Genomic DNA, 8,958 nt, shown 5'->3' on the forward strand with positions numbered 1-8,958 from the left:
CGGATCCCTCGGTCTTGTCTTGGTCTCGCTGTCTCGGTCTTTCTTTCTCAGATCGACATAGTGGTCAGGAGATTTGGAGTGAACCATCTGCAGAGCGGGAGGGGGGGCTTAAGCCCGGGTCATTTTTTCAGAAGCCCGGGGTCTTTTGGAGTGTAATTTGTTTCATAGTTAGATGTCTGACTGACAACTGTATAAAACAAAAACTACACACATTATTCGAAGCACATGGCGCACAATCGTAAATTCCCCCAAATTTTGGTATGATCCGAGCTCAGGCACTAGGCGACTGAGCACAGCACTTACGCATGTGAGCGAGGGGGGAGAAGCTGCTGCTTGCGAGTTTGCTGTGGGAGAAGTGCAGCCAGGCAGACAGAAGAGAGCTTAAGTTTGACCAGGTACCAAAGCAAATCATTCCTACTGTACAAATAATGTAAATATGACGGTGTATCACAAAAGATTGATGTCAAACTGATCACTTGACCCATATTACATTACTTGCTCTTCGAGTGAATCAACAAATGGCGAAATGAAAAGCTGAACAACAATGCTGCTGTTTTTTTAGAGAGTCTTAGCTTACATGTGTGTTTATTTCATATTTTCAGTTGTTACCCTCCACGGCTAAATAAAGCACGAAATCAGTTTCAGTTATGTACTGATGAACACAACAATGGACATAAGGAGCTTCTTTCAAAGAAAAAACTCAGGTAGATGTTATTTTACATATTATGCTTTGTTGTTCAGTATATTTCTATGCAAAACAAGAGGAATTTCAATACACAGCAGTATATTCACAGTTTAAACCAGATATTTACATACACTTTATGGAAAACACAAGAACATTTTTTTACTGTACAACATCAATTTAGAGTAAACTTGTTTTGTTTTAGATAAATAAATATTGAAATATCTTTTGAATTAGTTAAATGACAGAATAAAGAGAGACAGAGCTGTCTATTTTTTATCACTTTCATCAAATTTAGGAGTACATATACACTAAGTTTATTGTTAATTAATAAGAAAACTGCAGACGATTCCATTCTGAGCTTAAGAAGCTTCTGATAGGTTAGTAGAGTCCATGTGAGTAAATTGGTGGCACACCTGTGGATGCATATAAGGCAAAACACAGAGCCTGTTTCTGTGACATGTGAAAATCAAGAGATGTCAACAAAACACCAGGAAAAGAATTGTGGAGCTCCATAAGTGTGGCTCAATTTTGAATACAATTTGGTGCCATTTACAATTAAGAAATACAGATAGTTTCTCTCTTTACTCTGAAAGTTAACAAATATGTTTTTTATATTTATCAATATAAAAAAAATAAACATTTATTCTGATTTGATGTTACAATTAAAAAAGTGTTTGTGTTTTTATCTGGTTTCAACTGTATATTTGATGACGCTGGTGTTTGGCTTGATTGTCAGCATAAAAAGGGAGAGAGAGGAACAGAGAGAGAGATGGGAATGAGGACAGAACAGAGATGGAACAAGAGCAGGTGAGACACACATGTTAGTCAAATGGTTGTTTGCCAAAACTCATCAGAACATGTATCTAGTACCTAGTGTATATTTTTAGATACCATTTGTTACTTTTCAAATTCTACATTTATTAAGTTATGCAGGCTTGTTTGCACAACAAGGCTAAATAATTATATAAACTTTTCTGAATCTAAATAGTGTACTTTGGTAGAATAAAAAATAAGTGTAGTGCAGGTCTATGATGATTTTTAGTGCTACTATCATCTAGTTTTGATTCTGGTTCTGTCTTGGTTAAGTCCTAAGTAGTCCTGATGTTGAACTGTTGTAGTCCTGTTTTAATTCCAGATCTGTTCTGGGTCTGGTTGAATTGGGATTTAGTCCTCGTGTCTTGATACAGCCCTGATTTTGTTCTGCCTTGCTGCTTAATTAAAAAACTAGTTTAAGGTGTCCCGCATATGTGATATATATTTTTTTCCTATATTAAGTCATTCTTTTTTGAACAAAACTCAAAACACAGCATAATATATCTTTCAGTCATTTCAAAAGCATCAGCTCTCAGAGCCGTGCTTAGAGAGTGCTTTGTAGTGAATCAGAAGAGTCGACTCCCATTGAGCGAGAGCCGGCTCCTCACTTAATTTCCTTTCGCTGCTCAGCTCTCACACAGTGGCTCAGCTATGCTCCAATCCCTCCATATTGTGGCCAATCACATGCGAGGATATAGGATAATATCGTTATGTGAAAAACAGAGAGGGTGAGAGACGCGACAGTCAAGTGGAGCGTGCGTCTGTCCTCTCAGTAAGTGAGTGAGACAGTAGACAGCGGTGAGGAGTGCATCGCAAAAACACATGAATATGCCTGATACCCGTAAACGAAGCAGCATCTGGCTGCAGTTTAAAGACTTTTTTGTGTCGGTCTTGGTCTCGGTCTTGGTCTCATTTGACTTGGTCTTGGTCTTGTCTTGGTCTCGATACCCTCTGGTCTTGATATTGTCTTGGTCTCAGTGGTCTTGACTACAAGTCTACCATTCGGTATCACAGCGAGTCCTGATGGCTGTCACGTAGGAAGGTGCTGTCCCCAGTCTTTGAACGGCGAGATGAGACATGCATCTTTTTTGATGACTAAAATCGACTAAAATCGTTTTAGAAAGTCTGCGTTTTCGAGTGTCCACACTGCTCCATTTTGAAATGTATGCATTTTCGAGAGCATTTCTTAAACGCTGCATTTTTCCTTGAGGAAAACGCCATCTCAGTGTAGACCAAAACGGAGAGAAAACGATGCGTTCTCAAATGAAAACGCATTAGTGTGGACGTAGCCTGAGAGAGGTAGAGAGAAGTGTGATTTTATCGTGGTGGAAGCAAAACAGCAAAAGTAAGAGGGAATTCATGACGATGTTTCTGTGAAGCGAAATGTGAAGCGTAGTTTGGATCTTCTTTTGCTGCTAGTTCAATCAATTTTGGTTGGAGAGTGATGAAACCTGCAGCTTCAGAATCTAGTGCAAAAAGACGTAAACACAAAGTGCGGACCCACCGACGCATCAGAATCAGTGAGCTGTTGGCTTTGAGCCCCGACAGCGTGTCCACGTGCATACCGTCGTGAGAAAGGCGACAACTAACTGATTCTGATGCGTCGGTGGGTCCGCACTTTGTGTTTACGTCTTTGTGCAGAATCCACTTACCTGCTCTCATTTATTGTTTTAGCTGTTTGGTGGTTGTTGAAATTTTGTGAGGTTTAACCTGAAATTCTGGCATTTTGGGTAAAATAAATTTGTATTTATAAATCAATTCAGGATTTTGTTGAATTGATATCACGTTATTCAAGCTAGAATCGATTTTAATCGGAAAATCGATAATCAAACCAACCCCTATATGAGACACTGGAGTTATCCACAATAACTAAAACTAAAAGTGCAACTCTAATCGGGAAAACTGCATCTGCAGTGCTCTCTCTTGACATGAAGCTTTAATTTTTCGTCACCTCTCTTCTTAACCTAGCTAAAGCATACCTCTCCCATGTCTTCATGCAATGCCTTATTCACATTTAACACCATGGTATTAAAAATTTAAAACATATCAGTCACATAAACATGCACACATACAGACCTAGTTCAAATCAGACGTACATTTTAAACTACTGTCAATTTCGAGTCTTCAAGAAATCCAACACCATGTTGTGAGACCTTACAACATTCTCAACTCTGCTCACTCTGAAACCTGGCTGATATTAGGTAAATAACGACAGGACCCAAAAACTAGAGATGGCACGATACCACTTTTTTATGTCCGATACCGATATCAAAAATTTGGATATCTGCCGATACCGATATGAATCCGACATAGTGTATTTTTTAATCAATAAAACTGTTTTTTTAATATCTTGCAGCACTTTTTTAATTTTTCAATATCTTGCTGCGCACTGACAGAGGCGCGCCCCAGGGCAGCTGTGGCTACAATGTAGCTTGCCATCGCCAGTGTGTGAATGTGTGTGTGAATGGGTGAATGACTGAATGTAGTGTAAAGCGCTTTGGGGTCCTTAGGGACTGAATAAAGCGCTATACAAATGCAGGCCATTTACCATTTACCATTTTGTATAAGTTCATACTCAAGTTTTAAAGAACAAAACACTAAAGCTATTCTGTTATACCTGTATGCAAAAAATACACTGCACCCAAAATATTTCATAGTTCACCAATACTGATCAATCTAATAAACTTAAACCTGCTCCATCCTCCCTATTCTGGTATTTTAAAGAGTACTTAGCAGAAATATTAAGCAACCTAACTAATAGGGTTGCAAACTCCCAGCAAATAAAATATGGAACCACCCCCCACCCTCCACCTTGTGATGCTTAATCGACGTAAGCAACTTTAATTTTAATGCACTTGTAAAAAAAAGAAATAATGCACAGAAATCAATTATTTTTCTACAATAATTAAATAGATTCAACATCTTTCTTCAACAGAATTGCAGACTGTACAGATGGTATCTTCCCAAAGGAAAAAGTACTATAGCTTACTAGGGTATAATAAACTTAATAGTTACTATATACAGTAATGGACTTGTATACATTTTACATCAGATTAAAACTTTGTGTGTAAGATTCAGATAATTATTTATTAAAAGCTAGATATTTTAAATGAGAATAAGAAAGAAAAGTATGTCTTTGTGCCCCCTTTTCCCTGTTCATGCCCTACCTGCCCCCCTGGCTAAACTTTGCTAGATCCGCCCCTGCACAGTTACCAGCCGTCAGCTACGTAGAAAAGGATCCCGGTGTAGAAACTAATATTAAAAAAATTCTAACAACAGCTTATCAAGCTTAAACGTGCTGCTGTTGTTTAGCCGCTGGTTTCCTCTTTCTGGTGCAAAGTGGGCCAAAAACAAAGAAGAGAGACGGACTCGCGACAGAAAAGCCGATCAGCTGATCATTGATCAGTTTCATGACTGAAGTAGCAGCAGGAGAGGGAGAGAGAGAAAAGAGGCAGTCGCTCCATATATCGGTTTTAAGCTTAACGTGGGAATGCTTTACAAACATTCAGAGATGAACTTACACACTTGCTTTACTTCTCTCTGGGATAACTTCCTCGGAGATGAAATGCTGGTTTGGTAGTGAGGCTCCAAATGCTCAACCAGACCACCAAGAGGCCTCGCATGCCCTATCTCTATCACGTGACGCATAGGCTACTGCTCCGACATGCTAAGGTTATGAGCTGAGTTACACCATGTCGCAAGTTTTGTGAGGTGCTTTTGTGATATTTAATGGATCGGATTACATTTTTTAGTTCTCTCCAATATCCGACCCAGTAATTTAGGTCAGTATCGGACCGATACCGATACATAATATTGGTCCATCCCTACCAAAAACTACTTGCAGCTATTTAGACCATGTATGACAAGAGGCACGCTGAAAACATCCTTTTCATGTATAACCTTACGCCATGCATCCTAAAGGCATGGATTGGGTTTGAACCCATGACCGTTGATTTACAAGACCAACACCTTTCCACTTGGCCACCATGCCCCACTTAGCTTTAGGGCAGTCATGTAGTGACAGTGCTTCCCTGATGCCTCCAGCTATCATTGCTGCTCCTGTATGGTCGTCAGGAAATAAGCCTGTCTGCAGACATCAACTGCAGATTGTCCAGTCTCTAATTAAGTGTTAAAGATCCCACAGGGATCACATATCTATTGTTGCATTGTATTATGCTATGATTTCCTCCAATACTTTGGCCCGACAATATAAACAAACCAACTTGACTTGTGTGAAGTGTTTTCGGCTGGGCATTGTGCATCTTTTGACCAGTGTATTAAACCATATATTTAATGATAAAAGTTATAATGGACGCTATTATTATTATGAGTCTTTATTATATGGCATGTTGCGGGGAAAAGCCCTTTCTTACGTTTGAGTCTGAGGTTTATTTTAAGCACTTTTTTGCTTCTGATTTGTAAACTGTTTGCATACTCTTTCACATGATTCTTGCTTAGGTGGCAGAAGAGGTTTGCTGCATCAATGTCTGTGTTTCATATCGTCATCCGTAGGGATGGGAATCAAGAACCAGTTCTTGTAGAGCACGGGTGTCAAACTCAATTGCACAGGGGGCCAAAACTCAAGGCACATTTTAGGTCGTGGGCCAAACAAGATAAATATTTATTGAACACACTAAAACAATGTTTTTTAAAGATAAATATGAATAAAAACAGACAGGAATATTATTCCAGATTAAATAAATGTAAAAAAATAAACTTTAACTTTAAATATTTTGCTCTTCAAAAAAAAATATCCTGTCAAAATTATGCAAGTTAGAAATATGAACATGCTGCCAAAAACCCCCAGAAAAAATAAATGAAAGCAAACACAAGGTTGGAGCCGCATGTAGACGGAGCTGGGCATTGCTTCAGGAATGGAACTAATAAACTGTGCGGGCCATTCAGTGTCGTACTTTCCCTTGAGTGTATCATTACACTGCAGCTCCATCTGAATCTGCACAGGTGCAGTTCAGCAAAGTCCGCTGACTTAGTTCAACATTACTTGGCAACAGGGAAAGTGAGGCAGGTTGCACTGGTGCATTTGTGACAGCTTCACTTGAAATGCCTTCACTGCATCATACATGTCCATGAACTGACAGATTTCCTTGCTGAGCTCAAAAACTCTATTGAGAGCTTTTCCCCAACTCAGCCAACGGACCTCTGTATGATGAGGAATGTCGGCAAACTCTGAATCTATTTCCCACATAAAAGACTGAAATTTACGGTGATTTAAACTTTTAGCTCAGATAAAATTTACGGTTTGCGTTACGGTGATCATTACATGCTCCATTTTTAGGACTTTACCACACAGCCTTTCCTGGTGTATGATGCAGTGATATGCTGTTAACTCACCGGTACAGTTCTCCTCCTGCATCTTTACTCGCATCCTGCTGACTAGTCCGCTTTTTTCACTGCACAACACCGGCGCTCCATCTGTTGTAAGTCCAACAAGTTTGTCCCAGGGCAGTTTCATGTCGGTTACACTTTGACATACGTTTTAAAAAATGTCTTTTCCTGTCGTTGTCCCGTGCATCGATTTAATGTCCAATATTTACACTCCACGGATGAAGATGGCCAGCTGTGCAATGTCCATCATGTCTAGACTTTCATCCACAGCAAGAGAGTATGCAATAGTTTTACAACTGTGTTCTTAAATCTGTGGCCATCTCACAAACCCGATCAGCAATCGTATTTCTCCTCAGGCTCACATTTGCCAAAATCTGCGTTTTGTCTGGACACAAGACGTCGCACACCTTCATCATGCAGCTCTTCAGAGTGGTACCGGGCTGATTTGGCTATCTCCTCTGCTACAATAAAACTTGCTTTCAGCTTCACTTTGTGATTTTGCTCTGGTGAAAAGAGTCTGCTGAAATGTCAGATTCTTCTTTAGCTCTTCTACTTTCTGTAGTTTCTGCTCTGCATTTAGGTTTTTCAGCTTATCCTGATGTTTTGTCTCGTAGTGCCGTCTTAAATTAAATTCCTTAATTACAGCCACATTAGCTCCACTAATAAAACACACGGGTTTACCAGCAATGTCTGTAAACATATATTCAGTCACCCACTGGCGCTGAAAGGCTCTGCTTTCAGAATCAACTTTTCTCTCCACCATTGTGCGCGGCTAGCTTTGCAATAACACAAGTTTGACTTGATTGACGCGGGAATGTTCCCAGTTAGCCTAGCGTTCAGCAAGGAGGCTGCAGCGCTGCATTATGGGATCTGTAGTTTGTATATTATTAGTGCCTCATATCGCCAGGCCATGCATAACAATAATAATACAGTACATCTATATAAAATGATCTCACGGGCCGAATATAAATGTACGCCGGGCTGGATGTGGCCCGCGGGCCTTGACTTTGACACATGTTGTAGAGAATCGGTTCCCAGTAGTTCAATTCCTTGAAATGGATAGTCTAATAAAGGTAACAAACTGATAATCAGTTGGGCTGCAGCCTCCATTTCTACTTCTTTATATTTCTAAACTAGAGTCACTGCGTAAATCACTTTGAAGTCTCTTTTTGCTGGTTTTCATCTTTGCATTGTGTTGTTGACTCTGTGTTAATACCTAATACTAAGAGAAATATCACGATCGAGATAATGTTGTCTTCCTCTTAGGTGTAATTAAATATCATACGGCATTACTTTTAAGAAAAGTGTTCTGTGTAATATCTGTAATAATGTTTTAACTTTTTTTTTGCGTAATGACCCCAACACTGCTCACAAAAAAGAGGGGAAATAACTTCAACATCCACAAACATGCGACCACGCAGCATGTAATTAGTTTGCATGAATGTGATGTCTTTGATAAGCTGTTTAGAGATGGTGGTGACTCTCAAAGTGGAGCCAATGCGAATCGATAAGGGAATCGATAAGGAATCAAATTTATAAATGATATTAATAATGGAATTGGAATCGCTAAATTCTTATCAATTCCCATCTCTAGTCATCCGATTTTTTTTTTTTTTTTTAAATCGCACAGACCTAAAGAACACACAGGTTTACAGCTGAAAGGTTTCATTTCCTTCCATTTTCCTTTTTTATCAGTTGAGACCTTCTTCTGGTCATCAGTACTTCCTGAGGCAAATGCAACGCATTTTCACTATCAGGTCTTTTTCTTAGTTATAACGGAAGAAGGCCTCAAGTGTCTCAGAAAAATGGTGAAAACTGTGCCTGTTTAATATCTTGTTTGAATTCTCTTCCACAATGTAGAAGGTAGTTTATAAAAACCCTTGAATGAGTCTGTGTGTTACTCATTCGGCTAATATGTTGTTTTCAAAATAACTGACGATCTTTCCAGACTAATAGAGCAGCAGAGAGGAACTGCAACACACAAACAGAAAATAACAACATGTAAAGAACAAACTAACCTCACAACATTTATCTGCAGCTGGGACTTCCTGTTTGAGACACCTGACTAAAACTGAAACCTCTTTTAGTTTCAAGAGACTTCTGCAGCCCAGCAG

The 8,958-nt window shown here is 39.3% G+C and overlaps 1 non-coding gene across 1 annotated transcript; it reads right to left on the reverse strand.

Annotated features, from left to right (window-relative positions):
* Positions 1-5,417: 5,417 nt before the first annotated feature.
* trnat-ugu lies at positions 5,418-5,489 on the reverse strand. Its single transcript has one exon. It is a non-coding gene; the product is annotated as a tRNA-Thr (tRNA).
* Between the last annotated feature and the right edge of the window lie 3,469 nt (positions 5,490-8,958).

This window comes from Oreochromis aureus, linkage group 3 (assembly GCF_013358895.1).
Source record: "Oreochromis aureus strain Israel breed Guangdong linkage group 3, ZZ_aureus, whole genome shotgun sequence".
NCBI lineage: Eukaryota > Metazoa > Chordata > Actinopteri > Cichliformes > Cichlidae > Oreochromis > Oreochromis aureus.